The sequence below is a fragment of the Durio zibethinus genome, chromosome 2, assembly GCF_047325235.1.
Source record: "Durio zibethinus cultivar Kanyao isolate XHJ-2024 chromosome 2, ASM4732523v1, whole genome shotgun sequence".
Classification (NCBI taxonomy): domain Eukaryota; kingdom Viridiplantae; phylum Streptophyta; class Magnoliopsida; order Malvales; family Malvaceae; genus Durio; species Durio zibethinus.
Genome location: NC_143163.1, coordinates 10,472,766 through 10,492,368, shown reverse-complemented (window position 1 = coordinate 10,492,368; position 19,603 = coordinate 10,472,766).

The following is a 19,603-nucleotide window of genomic DNA, read 5'->3' as shown; positions in this document are numbered from 1 at the left end:
TCATTTAAATTAGTATTTAAATAAAAATTATTTAAAAATTAAATATTTATAATCTATTTAAACACTAAAATGATATGATAAATATAATTATTAATTTATTTTTTAAATAAATTAAAATATTTTTAAATTTTTTTATATTATAAACGTACTATCTTAAGTGTGTTGTTATTGCTTGACACAAATATGACATGAATAATGTCGTGTCTTAACCATGTCGACACAATTAAGATGTGAAATACAATTACACTAAACCCATACATAGTTTTTTTATGTCGTTTTCATGTCATGTTATCATGTCGTGTGCAAAATTATCAGGTCTAGATAAAAGTTTAATAAAGTGATCTTACAAACTTCCTTACAAAAAATTTAACCTCAAACTTGAACAAAAATTAACAAAAAAATAAAAATAAAAAAAATAAATTCATTTTTATTCCCTTCATTTACTTTACTCTTATTCTCTTCCTTCCTCAACAATGGCCTCATCCTCTCCCTTCTTCTCCTCTGTCTCAGTAGTCATAAGCTTAAGAGTAGCATTGAGCGTGATGTCCAACTTGAAGTCATCATCCTTATTCTTACCACTCTTTTCATCATCTTCATTAACTTGCCTTGGTGGTGATCTAGACCTGGTGCTATTCATGCTGATGTTAGAGACATCAATGCTAGGATAAAGGAACTTTACCTTATCTAGTGCAAGATCAAAAGCACCAAGGACATTCTCATTGGCAAACTCAGTTTACAAGTTGTAATACCTTTTAGATGCCATTAACTCTTTCATCGCTTGTTCACCAACCTCTTCCTTAGCTTTCCTCTCAGCTTTGAGCTTCGATCATTCTTGCAATTTCAACCTAGTCCTCATTATGCTTTTGCTTGGATTGTTTTTGAAAAGATTCAGCTTGGGCCTTTTAAACTTGTGCATTTTCGAGTTAAGTAGCAAAATCATCATATTTCTTTTTTAGCTCTTCGTTTTCATTTTTAAGCTTAAAAATTTTGGCCCTCAGCTTGGCAATGACATCATTGCTCTTGTAGAGATCCTAAGTATACTTCTTTAGGTCTTTCTTAGTCTTATGGTAATAGGCTAAAGTTTGGTAAGTATTGAGAAAATTTTAGTTAGTCGATTGAAAACAAAAGGCTAGAAGACTTTCGAACACTACAAAAAAAAAAACCAAGCTTAGATTTGAGCAAATAATGTAATACATAAGGCAAGCCAAAAACTGAGCTAAAAGATGTACCTTTCTTAAGGATTGTACCCTTTATGAATTTTTTTGACTTTGTTGGAGTCATACTCCAAGTTGGTAGAAAATGCTTTAAGGTGAACTGAAGCTTCGGTGTTGCTATCTTGGAAAGAGAGGTTTTGGCCTTTTATTTTGTTGGAAGAGAGACATTTGACCTACTATCAAATTCTACTTTTACTTGTTCTTAGCAGTAAAAGAGGCCTGAGCTGATGAGTTTGATAGCTAAGGAACAAGTGGGTCTATTATTTTAATACCCTTTCGAAGAAGTTCTAAGTCAAACTAGTTATTTTTTTTCCTTTCTTTGGCTTCAGTACATGTGCGAACTAAGCAAAATCAATCTTTTTGAAATACTTGGTAGCATCAGACATATCTGTAAGATAAGCTAAGTGTTAAAAAAATTTACAAAAATAAATACTTTGTGAGATTACTTCGAACCTACCTTAATACTTGGTCTTCTTGACTACATTGGGGGAGGTCAACTCATAGGCATCAATAACTAGCTCTCCCTTATGGGTAAACTCCAAAATTTTATCTTAAGCATTTAGGTCAACAACTGTCAAAGGAATGGGATCATTCTAAAAAATATTAGGCTTATTTATTATCTCTCAAACCTAGGGCTTATCCTGATCATCCCTCTTCTCGATGTAAAAGAAGAATAGCATCTAACTTTTTATTGAGCTCGAACAATCCAAAAAGATTTTCTTGGCTAGCCTAGCTGTAACGTAAAATTAGCTCTTATCATAAGGGTACTTCTTGACTATAAAAATTTCCTAAATAAAAAGATGATTAGAAGAATATCTAAATTCATACAAATGATAATGAAAGCTATTATGTACTAAAAAAAATTTGGAGTAAGCTAAATGAAAGTCAAATTATAGGAAGTAAAAAGTTCAACAATGGAAAAATGTAAAGGAAACCTCAAACCACCATTACGGAATCCTATTACACCCAGATATAATGATCTTGTAAAAGAGAACTAATCTGATCTTCTGTGGTCCAAGTCAAAACACTATATCCCTTATTTGAAAGGTCAAAGTTGACCATCAAAGATCGGACGTGATGTATAATGCACATGTTAGGGTAATTTTTGGGATAGGCCTTGTCCTTTAAGTTTTTCATCACATTTTCAGGGACTGAACCAAAACTACAAAAAGTATAAAAAAGAATCTAAGCTAAGGCCTTTAAATCTGAGGAGACCTCTTCCTCCCCTTTACCTTCATCTTTAATTTTGTCTGACCTCTCTTTTTGCTCTTCATCAAAATTTTCCTCACCCTCTAAATCTTTATCTTTAAAAGACTCAAATTATAAAATAGTAAGATTTCATGCCTGAGTAGTAGCTAAGACCACCATGACATCAAAAGAAGAAAAAGGGTAAGGAGATTCCTCAAACAATGGGGAGAAATTAGAGATAGAAATTGAGATTGATTTAGAAAGATGGTTGGAAAAAGTAGAACAAATAGAAAAAGATTTAGAACAAGGAAGGGAAATATAAAAGAAAAAAGAAAGGTAAATTGAAAGAGTTGAATTAACCTCAAACATTAAAGCTGTAGGGTTTTCAGGGTCGAAGTCAATTATAGCTAGAAGCTCTTCCACCTTATTATGGACTTGCTTTCCCTCAACATGAACAGTATCCTCAACTTATTTTTGGTCTTTCTTCGACATTGGGTTCAACTAATAGCTAGCTTTAGAATAATCCCTTCCTATACTAAAAGAAAGAACTAAGTCATTTGTTACCCAACCTCTAAGCTAACCTCCCATTCGCTCCATCCTATAATTCCCTAAACTGTAATCCTCAAAACTAGAAAAAAAACATGATAAAAAATAAAGGAAAAAGAACTATAAAAAAAAAAAAAAAGATCAACTGAAGGAAGCTAAAAATTTTTAGGTTAGCTAAACTAGGTTGATTTGTGAGCAAGAAAGTTGTAAAGTAAAAAATAAAAGCCCCGAAAGTGCCCTTTATATAGCTAGCATAAAGATCAAATGAATGCTCTAGATTATGCCACATGTTTAAGATAGTTACTAAAGATGACCTTTCATATTCCTATATCTGGATTTATTACTACTTAATTTTCTTTTTTCCTTATTAAATGCAACTTTTAGACAACATAGGGGTAAATTGTCATTCCACTTACTCAGACCGATCAACCAGTCAAAAATCTAGGTCAGATCAATCAAACTGGTCAAACATTAGGTCAGCCCTATGTTAAACTAGAAAAATCAATTTCAACACCAAGAAAAACACAAATCTCAAGTTGGTTCACACCACATTAGACATATAAATCACATCAGCAATTACTCACAAGCTTACTTAATCCAACCTTTGCCCACCTCAACACTGGGTCACTCACCTTGGTAACCATAGGAAGGACTAATTAATATATAATACAAAACCCAAGCTAAAGGTTAAGCTCAGCACCATCAAGCACACATCAAGTTGACACGTACTTGAACAGCCAAGTCTACACTTAACAGTCTAATACTCAGACTACTTGACAGGAGATAGAATGTTAAGGGTATTTTTGGGTCTAAATGGTAAAATGGTATTTTCTCTTATTAAGTCTATCAGCAGACAGTTGGGGGTGTTTCTAACTTTTGGATCGACTTAATATGTTAAGCCAACCTGACATGTACAATGGCATATCAGCTTGATCTCGTCACTAATTTACCCCATAATCCTGTCATTTTCTATCTATAAATAGAGTTGTCCAAGTACTATCTAATCATTTTTCTTTTTTCTACTTTCTCTCTATTTGATTCTTCTTCTAACCTTTTAGAGCCAACTTCTGACTTGAGCGTTAAAGTGCAAGCATAAGGAATACTCTTTGCCTTTACTCTTAACCACTCTCTTTCTCTCTCTTATGATTTCAAAGTTTTACCCCTCAGCTTAAAGCTCAATACAAATAGTCGAGTAAAATATCAACAATTTACATATTATACATATAGTGAATCTATAAAAAGGAGATATCATTGACTAGCGAAAATTCATGATATTAAATAATTCAGTGGCATTTAAAAAAATAACGTAAGTAATTTAAAAAAAAGATAACATAGGTCTAAATATAATAAATATAAAGTTTATATTTGATTCACTATATATATTATATACTATTAATGAATCAAATGATGTTGGATTATTAATGATCAAATATAAATTTTTAAAATTTTTTAAAACATATACTCAAAAACCTACTTTCCGTTTTAAAATTCTCATTAATGAAGTGACACATTAACAATATATAAAATTTATATATTTACAGTACATTACACATAAACTCAATAAATATATGTAAGAAAATTTGTATAATAAGAAGAGAAATAATTTAATACACTGATAATAATGTTTCTTAACTCTACAAAAAAAAGTTAAGATGATGATACATATTTAATTTTTTTTAAATTAGCTTTGTTTTATTTTTTAAATATATATTAAAAAATAAGTGTTATTATCTTAATTTCTTTATAAAATTAAAAAATTTTATTATTAGTATATTTAATGATTTTCTAATAAGAAACCAACTTTTTCTATCTAAAATGTCACAATGTTTACAACTAGAGTATTTAAAATCATGTTTCTAAATTTGTACCAAATACTTATCAATTTTATGACGTCTTTCTAAAAATAATATGGTAGTTGTTATCAAAGGGAACACTGCCAACCAAATAGATAACAGAGACAAAAATCGGAAGATATACTATTTCCATGCTACTAATTAATGCCACCCCTTTTGCAGTTAATGTTAGGACGCTGAATTAACGAGGTAGTTGTTACGTGGCGTGGTCACTGATGAAATGGGCGAAACACTTTTTCAGCCTTTCACCTCCAATCAGGGAGTCAAGATTTCAGATCATGCAAAGCAAAGAAAAGAGATATGTATGTCAATTTTCTTTCTATATCATTGATGTTTCTCGACAGACTAAAACCCGAATTATTTATACTCTGTGCAACTAGTTTAAGGCTGACCAGAATTACAGAGGTGGTAAGATAAATTTTAACCCTAAAAATTCATTAAAAAAATCAATTCAAATTCAAATATAAAATTATTAAAATTTAAAATGATTTAAACTTGAAATCAGTTATATTTAAAACCAATCAAATTAAAACTCTTAGTAACCTGAATTTAATTTAATATTAAAAATATAAAATTTATTTAGTAACTTTATTATAATTTAATTAAAGGGTTAAATATATATTTGACCTATAAACTTTGTAATTTTAATCAGATTGGTATTTAAAAAATTTTTTTGTCACATTAATATCTAAATTTTCAAATCTTTATCATGTTGGTACCTTTAACTAATATCGTTAGTCAATTTTATTGATTTGATATAAATATCTAATAAAATATTGATTGCATCTAAAAAAATTAATTAGTGTCATATCATCAATGCCATATCATGTCTATACTATGCCCACGTCATATTTAAAAGAAAATTTCAAAAATTTTTAATTCTTTAAAAATTCTTAAATTTTTCTTAAAAAATTATAAAAATATAAAAAACTTTTAAAAATTATAAGAAAATTTAAACAAATTCTAAAATTTTTAAACAATTCTACAAAATTATAAAAGAATTCTAAAGAATTATTAACAAATTCAAAAAAAAAAGTAGAAAAAATTCTCAAAACATATTAAAAATTTTAACAAAAAGTTCTAAATTATTCTTTAAATTTCTCAAAAATTCTAAAAAAATATGAAAAATTCTAAAACATTTAAAAAGCATAAAAAAAATTTAAAATGTTATAAAAATTCAAAATAATTCTAAAAAATTCTAAAAAAAAAACTTTTAAATAGTTTTTAAAAGTTTTAAAATTTATAAAAAAATTAATTTAAAAATTATAAGAAAAACTAAAATTTTTTTATTATGTAAAATTTTTTTAAAATGTCTCAACAAATTTTAAAAATTTTAAAAACTCTAAAAAATTTTTTAAAAATTTTGAAATTTATAAAAAATTGAAAATAAAATATTTTTATAAATTATAAAAATTATTAGAATTTGGAAAATTTTAAACTTTTTAAAAATTTTTCAAAAAATAAAAAGAAATTGAAATTTATAAAAATTAAAATTTCTTAAAGTTTTAGAAAATACAAACACTTAAAAAACTGAAAAGAAGAAAAAAAATCTAAAAACTTTTAAAAAAATTTTAACAATTAAATAATTTCAAAATTTTGAAACTTTTTTTAAATTGAAAATAATCTAAAAAATAAGGAAACTTAAAATTTTAATAAAATTTGAAAAAAATTAAAAAATTAAGATATATATAAAAATGGAAATTGCAGCATTAAAAAATATGTAAAAATTTTAGAATTTTTTAAAAAATTTTAAAAAGTTCTTAAAAATTATTATATTTTTTATAATTTTGAAAATTTTTCTAGATTCTCTAGAATTTTTTAATTTTTAAGTTTCCTTAATTCTTTTTGAATTTTTAAAATTTTCTAAAATTTTCTAAAAATTTTATATTTTTATTAATTTTTAAAAGTTTTTAGAAAGTTTTTAATTTTTAGAATTTTTCAAAATTTTAATTTTTTTATATTTTAAAATTTTTTAAAATTATTAAAAGTTTTTAGAGATTTTTAAAATTTTTAAATTTTTTGAATTTTCTAAAATTTTTTTGAAATTATTTTTGAATTTTTAGAATTTTGAAAATTTGTTAGGATTTTTAAATTTTTAAGTTTTTTGTGTTTTTGAAAAGAAATTTTAATTATTTTAGAATTTTTTGAAATTTTTTATAAATTAAAAAAATTAGATTTTTTTGGAATTTCTTTAAATTTTTTCTAAATTTTTCTTTTAAATATGATATGGGTATGACTTGGTAATGATAATGTGGTATTGAGTCACCTATTGATATATGTCTGTATCTTATTAGATGTTCATGCTACATCAGCAAAGTCGACTAAGAACATTAGTTAGAGGTACGATGTGATAAGAATTTGAAAGTTCAAGTACTAATGTGACAAAAAAATTCATTAAGTACCAATGTCACCAAAATTAGAAAGTTTAAAGGTCAAATATATATTTAACACTTAATTCGATTCAAAGTTGATCCAAAAGTAAAATAAACTTAGCAAAACATAATCTTTATAAAAATTGAATTATTTGAAGCTAATATGATCCTAATATGAGATGGCCTAAATGTAAAATGGGTGAAGCCAAACCCCATGTTTGCCTCCTTAATTGAATTGTGCACCATGCATTTGGGTTTAGGCCACTCCTTACCTTTATTTTTCATGATGTACATTTATTATTTTGCATAGATGAATGAAATCATGGAAATAAAGTGATTTTCTATTGGTAATTTAAAATATAGTGCATCTCACATTGAATAAAAAGATTTAATTATTGATAAATACAATTAATTTTTGTATTAATTTTATTAATATTTTAAATAATTATTTTTGAACAGAAACAATTATTATATGACAAATGATCATAATTATTTAAATATAAATAGATTATTGTTCATAAAGGTTATGATTATACAAAATGTCATAATCATTTGAATAAAAATTTATGTCTATTCATTCATTATAAATAGATCTTTTAATATAACTATTTTTACTACTTTTGCTTGGAGAGTTTTGAGGTTTTGTTGTATCTCAAGGTATAATTACCTTTAAGAAAGTGTTCTTCATGTTTCAAAGTCAAAAGTATTTTATATTATTTTTTTCTCTTATTTATTTTTCTAACAATTTAAATGCAATTATGAAGTTTATATTTTGCATGAGAAAGATACAAGGAAAAAAAATTGGTAAAGTTGGCAAAATCGACTTTTGAAACTAGCATGGAAAGCTTCAATTATCCAAATAATTTCTTGGTGAAATAAATACTAAATACAAGGAAGTTTCTTATTATTATCCTTTTAGTTTTTATATTCTACTAAAAGAATTTATGATTAACAATTTATAAGAGACGTGTCTCATTGAATTTTGCTTTCTTTTTTGACTAGTTTTTTAATCTTTTAATTTAAATTAAATTATTTAATTTATAATTCATGATTTTATGGTATGTTATGTATGGTTTTTCTTGATCTTGGCATTGAATAGTCATGAGTATAGAATGGACATGAAATACTTGCTAGCTTTGGTATGAATTTTATAGCCTTGTTATGTTTTGGTAAGGCCACAGTTATCAAATCAAAATGACAAAATTCTTGAAGATTATTTTAAAATATAAAAGAAATTATGAATTTATAAATCTTTTTGAAAAAGAAGTATATATATATTCTTATCATAAAATCATATTTTATGGTTCATATTCAATGATTGCATTTAATTGACAAGAGAATAATGCACATTCATATTATTTGATTTATATAATATTATTTCGACAAAAAATAAACATATTATCTAAGATAACTTCAATTCAATTAGAAAAGTTATATAATTTTTTGTAACTAGTTAAAATGTTTTCTATTTGTTGGGTGAAAAAAATTTCATGTATTTTATATTTGGACACAAAATTTATAGTATTGTGTGGTTATACATGAAATTTTGACTATTTTTAATGACATGAACCATGGTAGATATGGCTTTAGTGTCCATGATAAATTAATTTTATAAGTATACATGAGTTAGTATAAAAGTCTTAAAATGAGACTATAGAAAGTATGAGTTTATTAAAAAAAAATTTTTTTTTTAGGATGATTTTGTTTGACATCATACTTATTGATATATACTCCCATATTAAGTTAAAAGTATAAAAGTTTTGAAACTTTTATCAAATGAAAATATTAAGATATAAAATATCTATTAGTTATCTTTCATTAAAAGTGAATGTAGAGGCTTCTTACTTAAAAAAAATCACAAAATAGTAAAAAGATAAAAAAATAACAATTTAATTAAATATATATGATATCTTGATAATTAAATGAGATATTTTTTAATAAAAAAATGTATATTTACACTTGATAGGAGTGATAAGTGTAGCATCCAATGTTGTCTAGCTCGACTTGAAGTTGTTCGATTTTTTTTATGCTCAATCTGCATGTTCTCATTTAAGTTATTTGAAAATTTTCAATATATATATATATATATACACACACACACAATTAATTAAATTATTATTATTACATATAAGTAAAAAAAAAAAAAAACAAAAATAGAAGGAAAACAAAATTAGAAGAAGTGGACGACAGCACTACCAAATTTCAAGCTCTGCATAATACACTAGCCATTACCCTGTACATTGCCTAGTCACCACCTTTATTCATTATGAAAATTTACATATACAATTTACAAACAGAAAGCACTAGAAGAGGGGCACCCATTTTCACCCCAAAAAGAAAGCCTTCACCTGCACTAGGTCCTAGAACCCCTTAGCACGCACTAATAGTCGACCCTCGATCTTCACCACACCTTTATCGACCCCAAACACCAACACTTAGTATCAACTAGAGCTCTTGGTCCCCCCATCCCATGACTCTCGAAACATCTCATTCGTGGGCACCAACCACCAGCCCTTACACAGTACCAGCACCCCTTACAAACACCCTTGTCACCTAGCCAAGCCTAACCCAACCACCTAGAAACGCACACACCAAGCAATCATCGGCTTGCATCTCCATCACCAGGGCCAGGCTCTACCTAGTACAAGCATCTCTTGCAAATACCCTTAATGCCTAGTCGAGCCTAAACCCAACCCCTAGAAACTCACACATCCAGCAATCCTTGGCCTCGCACCAAGTCCCTTCACCAACACGTACCCAACCTAGCCATAGTGTCACGCGTCAGGACTTAAGCTTCGAATCCGCACAACTCTGGTACCCGAGCATCCACTCATCCAGTGTCCCAGATCAGCCTATCTGTCATGGTTCACACACTTGTAAGGTATTGTTTGTTCTGACCCCTCTAGCCTCATAATTTTATCCTACAAAAGGCGTCTCATAAGAAAGAAGTGGTGTGAACCCTTTTATACCCCAGTAACCCTCCTATTATGTTCGATATGGGATTGAAGACTCTTCCTTAGGTCCGTGACATTCTCCTCCACCTAACCTCGTGACTTTTTTATCACGGAGGCTGGCCATCCTGCCTACTTTCCTCGAGGTGCTTGACATCGATTAAACGGTTTAGGGCTGACTCTAATACCATTTATCACAGTTCGAGACTTAAGCTTCGAACTCACGTGGCTCTGGAACCCAGGCATCAACTCATCCGATGTCCTAGATTAGCCTACCTGCCACGATTCACACCATTATGAGGTATTGTCCGCTCTGGTCCCTCTGACCTCACGATTTTATCCTACAAAAAGTACCTCACAAGGAAGAAGTGGTGTGAACCTTTTTATACCCTAGTGACCCTCATATTATGTTTGATATGGGATTCAAGACTCTTTCTTAGGTCTGTGACAATAGCATAGTCCCTAAAACAAAAAAGAACTAAGTAACTCTAGAACCTCGACCACAGTCTTTTACTACCACAAAGCCAAATGACATAACCCTTGCCAACCTTTACCTACCAACCTAAGCATAGAGCCCTCACCCTAGCCCTTCAACCAGAGTAAGACACCCAGAAAATACTTAAAAAAGCCCTTTATTCACTAAAACCTAACAGGAACCAAACTCTCCTTAGCTTTGCCTATTCTCGGTTGACCTTAAAACTAGCCTAAGCCAACCTTAGCACCTCACCGACACCTACCAGCCTTCAGCAGCCCTTTGATCGAATCCCCACACACCAATTGAAACTACCTATTTGTTGGCCTTTCCATAACCAACCTTATGCTTGTACCCACCCCAGCCTTCACCTACACCAACCACAACCTTACCGTAGCCCTAAATCTTGCCATAACCCTTCACCTAAGAACCACCAGCCGAACACCAATATTTCCAAACAATCTAAACCACCATAAAATAAAAAAAAACAAGAAACAAAAAAAATAGAAAAAAATAGTATCAATTTAAAAAAAAAAGAGAAAAATGAAAATATATTATGCGAAGAGGCAAAGAAGAGAAAAAAAAGAAAATGAAGCATCCACGCTATGGCGATCGATGGTAACCAATGGCCGCTGGCACGATGGATGACGACTAAGATCTAGATTGGTATTTAAAGATGGCTGGTGTCTTTAATTTTGATTTTCAGATAGTTTAGGTATGTTTTTTTAGAGTGAATGTTGGAATGAAGCAAAAAACAAATTCTAGACTTTTAATTGAACCGAATCCAACCCATGCTCATAGACCTAGTGACTTACGTGAACCCTATGCTCCGACCCGATTTTGCACCTGACCCACTCTAAAGTTAACAAAATCTTTGATTTGTTGACTTTTGTTGAACCCTTGACTTGTGTTGACCAGTGTAGGCTAGCCTTATTTTTTGGTAATTTTTATTTTTGTTGTTAGATTTTTTACTTGTTTATCCATGCATATTTAAATTTAAAATGTTTAAAATAAACATATCTATATTTAGAGGAAAATAAGTGCTAATTCTTCATAAAAAAAAAAAAAAGAAAGGAAAAGCATTATATTTGAGGATAGGATTCAAAGAAAGTTCGAATATAGATTTTTAAGAAATTCATAAGTGAAAAAATTATTCTAAAAATACCTTCAAATTATCATGATATCTAGAAAATTTTTCAATAAAATATTTTCTTTACTTTGTTCCATTTTAAAAATTATTAATAATTGTGAAATAATTAAGAAATTAAAACAAAATTAAAATGAGTAACAAAAAAAGTATAATCTAAAGAAAATGAGTAATATATTTTTTTTTGTGTGCATATTCTAGTTTATTATTTACATTACATAATCTTGAGAGTAAACGAAATTTTCAATGATGAAACTCTAGAAAGTTTGAGTAATGATTTTTGAGAAGTCTTTAAGTGAGAAAAGATTTCAAAAAATTACCAAAGTATTAGAATATTTAAAAATTCTTTTCAATACAAAGATTTTTTATTTCTTCCTTCAATTTGAATAATTTTAAAATATATAAATAAAATATAAACTATTTACAAAAAAATACTTTTTAAGAAGCAAATTTGTTTATGGATAATTGCTTCATAGTATAACCTTTAAGGTGATAATTAATAATAAAATTAATTAAATAAAAATCTTTGTAGATGAGATTCTAAAGAAATCCGAGTAGTGATTCTTTAGGAATCTCTAAGTGAAAAATTTATCTAAAATGCCACCAATATATTGGAGCATTTAAAATAATTTTTGATAAAGATTTTTTTTTTGGTTTTTTTTTTTGTAAATGGCATAAAAATTAAATTTTAAAAAAATATTATTTAATTTTAAGTTATAGGTATCATATTTTATAATATGTTTATTAAATATAAATTTTGATGATAAATATAAACTGCCGAAGATAGGATTTTTTAGAATTTCGAATAGAGATTCTTAAAATTTTATTAGGTGAGAAAGTTCATATTAATATTGACAAAATATTAGAATATTTTCAAGAATTTTTCAATAAAGAAGGTTTTTATTTATTTCTTCCAACCAAGATAAAAAAAATCAAAATATGTTTTTCAATAAAGAAAATAAAGAAAATAAAATTTTAAATACCAAAATTAAGATTATTTTAGTCAAAATCAAAATATAACACATAATTAATTGGTACTTTTTTTACGAAGCTATAAGGATTTCCTACGCATAACGAACTCCCGAACCTAAACTATTTTTACTAACCTAAAAAATGATTTAAAGAAATTTTAATTAGTTTTAAAATTTTTATTAAAAAGATAAGTTTTAATATGTGGTCAATCGCATCTAGCCAAAAAAGATTAGTGGTGACTTTTTTTTGTTTTTAAATTCATTGAGCGGACCTCAAAGCGGAATGGCTTGGCAACTCCACTAAAGATGTCATTTTATTTAGAGTTAGGCTAAAAATTAATTATGTGTTAGTCTCAATTTTGATTTAATGATCTTAATTGATATTTAACTTTAATTTTTTTTATTTTGTTTTTGTTTTTTTAAAAATAACAATAGCAATAAAAATTTTACATGCATTTCATTTAAATTATGTCATTTATCTATTATTTATTTTTTTGTATATTATTTTTAATAAATTGTGGGGTATGTAGGATAGAAATTGTGATGTTATATTCCTTTATTCACACGCACGATGACACATGTCATATCATGTATGAGCTTTATACTTGAGTTTCATCCATTTAGGAAGGAGTAGAGTACCTATGCTCTTATGAGGTGATAACCTTCGCAATAGCAAGTGAAATACTCCCACTCAAATTGAATTATTTTCATTCGTAGCTTATAATGGGTGAGGATTGTGGTACCTTACCAGTCTTATATGGATGCCAATGAGGAATAATTTGAGAACCTTTAGACGTATAAATCCTAATTTAGCATATCATGAAACTTAAAGGACTAGCCTTGGATAGAGCTCTACCAACCTTTTTGTAGAAATAACCTAACTATGCATTAAAATTTTGAAGAAAAGAAATAGATAATAAAAGAAAAAAAATTTCTTGAAAAAAAGAAAAGAAGATTTTCTTTTGACATGTAGGTCATTCATTTGGCGATTATCTAAAATTTGCATTTTTAAAAAAGGTTTTAAAATAAAATAAAGAAAAATTTTCAGCATTATCCAACAAATGAAAAAAAACAAATAAAAAATTTCAAGTAAAAATAAAAGGTTTCTCTTGAATTCTTTGTTTATTGGCCAAATAAAAATGAAAAAGAGAAAAATCTTCGAATCCAGTTATTTTGTGTGATAAAAAAATGTGTATTCTTGAATGTTTTTCTTTTTCTAAAAAAAAAGAGAAAAGGGGAAAAAAACATAATTTTAAATTTGAATGTTGTTTCATCTTTCACATTTTCATTTGATCTTTTACATACATTTTTATCATGTTAAAAAATGATGGAAATAATACAGATAATATATGTACTCCATCTTATGCATATCAGAATAAGATAATACATGCATTCCATCCTATGTATCCTAATAGAGAGCACATGCATCACATTTCAAACAACTTAATAGGTAATACATGCATTTTATCTCATTCACATCAATAGATAGTACATGTATTCCATTGCATGCACATGTTGATAAATAACACATGCATCTTATGCACATCTTAATAGGTAGTGCATGTACTCCATTTCATTACATATCCTAAGGCAATGTTAACCTCGTTAGGCCAACATAACACATGTGTTGTATTCCATATAAACATATCTCATGTACAGGATAAATCAGTATATTTCCTACAAGTATGTTGTTGCATTTCATGCATATGAATTCATGAATGGTAGGGTTTTATAGAACATGCATTGCATTTCATATCCCACCATACTTGCAACAGAACATTACATTTCTTGTATATACATTCATAGACGATGAAATTTTTATTATTTAGCGTCTAGTAAATATGAAAATCCATTGTTGTAGGCATATTTGCCTTTCATGACATTCTTTAGGCATCATTGTCATATTCATAAACATGCTTTGTGTGCCATGTAAGTTAGAAATTATTTTATGGTATTCATTCAATAAAGGTAATAATATAAAAAAAATTTTCTAGGTCCCGAAATAAAATATCTATCTTGGTGGAAATTAGAATAACAAAAATAGAAGATCAATTAGAAGCAAGAATTAGTGCATTAGAGTTGAATTAAGAGAAATTTTGGCTCAAGCTTTGAGAGATAAAATAATAGATTATTCAATTAATAGAAATGATAAAAGGTAATGGTATGGTTAAGTTTGTTGCTCCTTAAGGGTTGTTATCACTTTTGATTCCATCAAATCAAGATCAACTAGCTCATTTGATTTTGATATTTTTCTTAAAAATACTAAGGCATTTGATGATCCAAACTATAACCAAAGTTTGGGTAAGCTCAAGAAAAGAATGGGTGAATTGGTCACACAAATGACTGAACCCAAAAGTTTGATTAAGATGGAGTCACTTGCTTCAAACAACCCCTACTAACTATCCTAAGTCTAAACTTGCACCTAAATCTTTCTCATGATTGCTTTCGACCTTCTTTCCAAGCTCCTAGGATTAAACCCCTAAACTTTATGCAACTTTTGAGAATTCCACACATGAATCCATGTCCATCACCTCATATTTCACAACCACTTATTTAGCATGCTATCTTATCACCACCATCTTAACCTAATTTTTGTCCTAAAGTTTTTCAATTCATTCCAACACCAACTATAGCCTTATTTTTCTATCAAAGCAAACAACCATAGAATAGAAGAACTCTCACACCACTAACACCAAAGGAAAAATCCCTATTTACCCAATACCTATATCTTACATAGATTTATACCCACTGTTTCAAAAAAACTATCTCATTACCCTTATCCCTATTGAACCCTTCAAACCACCTTATCCCAAATGGTATGATCCCAATGCTCGATGTGAATACCATTTTGGCATTGTAGGCCATTCTCTAAAAAATTACATATATTTGAAATATAAGGTACAAGGATTGATGAAAGTCAAATATTTAAGTTTTAATGCTAAAATAAAGCTAATTATTTATAGGAATCCTTCATCGATCCATACCGAGATAGCAAGTAGTGCTATAAACAATAGTCAAATTAGCCAAGATAATGAATAAAAAGTAGAAATCTTAAAGCAAAGGGTTATCCTTACTTGCAATCATAGTCAACTTCTTTTAGATTTTTTAGGCGAGGCAAAGGGGAGTAAGAGCTAGTCTAGCACTTTTCAGCCCTAGTCTTAGGATAGTTCATGATGTGTAAAATTGAAATTTTTGGGAATGAAAGAAAATATTTAAATTTTTTGTGAATGGACGTCTTTGTTTACATTTCATTTTTAATAACAATGTGCCTCAAGGAGCCTGTGAAAAAGAATAATGGTTGTAAATATGCTCTCACCAAACTTTTGAGGCAAAAGAATGCCTTTAAATAACCCGACTTGAATATAGGAGGGAATTTGAGCTCATTCTCAATAATAATAAAATTGGACTTGCATATCCTGCATTATTTGTTTGAATTCATTATTTTTCATGCTAGCAAAGGATAAGGAATAGTGATTGTGAATATATTTTTATCAAACTTTCAAAGTAAAAAGATATTTTTGAAAGTTTTAATAATAGAATTCATGTTATGCATTTTTTACTTTTGGTAATTAATAAAGGTTTAATGACAGGGCATCATAAGAAATAAGATCAGTTAAATCTATGCACTTATAACACTCAAACTTGTACCAAAATCATGAAAAATAAAAATGCAAGTCGAATGGATAGAATGGCAAGTGCCCAAAAAGAGATCAGGGAAACAGTAATGGGAATATAATAAAATATAGATAGACAGTTGGCAGAATTAAAACAGATGTTAGTAGGTTTGACAAAAGAAAAAAAATTATTGTAACACACGAGAAAAGGGAGAAAACAACTGTTGAAGCACCATTGTGTTCACCTAGGTTCACATATCCATATGTTCAAGAGCCTTATGTGTCACAAGCACCTCTAACAACTTATCAACCTCATACCTACTCCTTATGACTCCATTACTGTGCCTAATTTGGATGATCGAAAAGAATGAAGATAACTAAAAAAGTACCAGATCCATCAAAAGATATGTTGATGAAAGATAAATATGATCTATTGAAAGAAATACTAAAGGCAATTAAAAGCCATGATATATATGAGAGTATTGATGTCAACGAACTTAGTTTAGTGTTTGATCTAGTCATTTTATCCAAATTTAAAGCCTAGATTTTAAAAAAGTATAATGGAATGATATGCCCATTGGCACACATCATCATATACTATCGAAATGTGACAGGCTACACTAATGATGATAAGTTATTGATCCATTGCTTTTAAGATTGTTTCACCAAGTTTGTAATAAAGTGGTATGCCCAACTAGACCAAGCAAGATTTACTCTTTGAATGATTTAGCTAGGGCTTTTTTAGCACAATACAAGCATGTTGAAGATATGGCACCAGATAGGTTGTCTTTGCAAAATATTGAAAAAATGTTAATCGAAACTTTCAAAGAATATGCACACAGATGGAGAAACATGGTAATCTAAGTATAACCACCCCTATCAAAGAAAAAAATCATTGTTTTATTTGTCAATTCCCTAAAAACTTTTTCTTATAAAAAAAATGATTGAGAATATTTTCAAAAACTTTGTTGACATAGTGATTGTCAGGGAAATGATAGAAAATGCAATCAATAATGGTAAGATTAAGTTAAAAGATGCAACTAAGTTTGAAAAGAGAAATACATCGAAAAAGAATAAAGGGGAGGTGGTGTAAGTAATCACACTTGAAAAGCACCTACCTAAGAACTTCATCCTATGTAATTTTTATTTTTTTCATCAACTTCACTTCTCGGTCATAGGTAGTATCTCTCAAAGCTCATATATTTGTCAATCAAGCCAGCATTTGGGTTTTTCAGCTAATCTTTATCATTAAGTGACCATTCACGATTTGGTTCCCACACTTGAGCTTGTCACTCGACCAATAAAAAATTAAAAAAAAAAAGAACTTCTTGTTCATTCTTTTGATTTACACTATTTTGGTTCACTTTTGATTTTTCTCATGATTGCTTTTTGACTCTTTTCTTCAATTCCTCCTTTTGTAATTTGGTCTGCCCTAACTCTATCTTGATTAATCCATAAATCTGTCCAGTCGACCTCTTTTGATAGACTTTTTATCTCATTTTTTTAGGTCGATACAGTGCTTAGTGCTGTAGCTAAAGTCCTTATGAAATGTGTATTTTTTGTTAGGGTCTTGTCAGGTATTCTAGGTAAGTGGCTTTAGCCATTTGAGCCTATGATCCTTTTTTATTTGTATTAAAATCTTCTCTTTAGAGGTATTTAGTGTTATGTAGTTTTGTTATTTGCTCAAGCTCCTAGTCCTAGGGTACCTTTGTTATCTCCCTTTTGGGGAAAGATCATAGATTTTTTTACCTTTTTTTCTACTAAAGAAGGGTGGATGAGTTTTTCTCATTTCAATTTTTTATTGTAGCTTCTACATGTATATATTTTTCCTTGACAATTAACATGTCGACTGAGGTCTTTGGAGGTTTAAAGGATAATGTAAACTTCAAGTGGTATTAGCTATCATTGAGTCTACTAGCTATGGCAGCAGCTACAATGGTTTGCTCTAACTCTTTTACTTTGAAGACTTATGCGTTAAAACATATTGCATAGTCTTTTAGAGACTCGTTTTTGCCTTTGTATTTGGATATTAGATTGAGTGTTGTTTTCTTGGTTCTTTTGTTGCTGACAAAATAATATCAAAGGCATAATGAGCTCTTTAAATGGGGTAATAAACCTTGGTTTTAGAAGACAATATCAAAACCGAACTGTTCTTTTAAGTGTTGTTAGCAGACCTTTACATATGAAAGCCTCATCTGCTTATCATATCATCATGTTAGTTTTATAAAATTTTAAATGATCAAAAGGGTTAGTTGTACCATCATAAGTTTTCAAGGTCGACATTTTAAACCCTTAGAAAGTATGGTCCAATTTATTTCTTCAGTTATGGGCGAGGTCTGCAAGAGCCTTAGCTCATCTTCAAATGCAATGGCCTATCTTTTCAATTCTTTTTTCATGGCTTGCATCCTAACTTCTAGGTCTTTGTTCGGTTGCGGTTCTAGGTTAGTCTGTTTGAAGTTTTGGACTGTGGCATGAATGGAGTTATGGTTGAAGTAATAGTGATAGGTAGCTAAAACGATATATTCTTCTTCTTTGGAGGCTGAAGATGCCTGAACATCTTCATAACTTGATTGTCTCTCTGCTAGTTTTCTACCAAATATGACTACATCGGATACTTTGAAGGTTTGTAGTGGGATTATATTTCGAAGTAATTGGTTAAAGGATTGGATTTCATTATTCAAGGCTTGAAATTATTCAGCGATTGGTCCCGTTTGCACAGGCACAAGTCAACCTGTAGGTTAGTTGGCATGGATCTTAGCTCCAACCAGAACATTTGGCTCTCTTTCTTCAAGAAATCTCTTTCTAGGTGGCATTATTTAGTTTCGCTAAAAAATGTATTTACCTCTACCTGGAATGTTAAATATATATGTTGAGTTTTGACCTAAGAAGTAAAACCCTAAAATCACAAAAGAGAGAAAAAAAGCGATTAACAACAAAGATAAGAAGTATTTCTTACGCTTGCATTTTAGTGCTCAAATTAAAGGTTAGTTATAAAAAGTAAAAAAAAAAGTAAAATAAAGAGAGAGTAAAAAAAAAACAAGATGATTAGATAATATGTAAATGACTTTATTTATAAATAAAAAGTGAGAAATTTACGAATTAAATTGATAATATGATCAAACTGATGTGATACTATACAAATCAGATCAATTTGATATATTAAGTCGATAAAAAAAATAAAATATACACTTAACAGACTATTGATAACCTTTAATAAAAAAAAGACCATTTTACTCTTTAAAACCAAAAATACTAACCTACTCTTCTCAACCTAC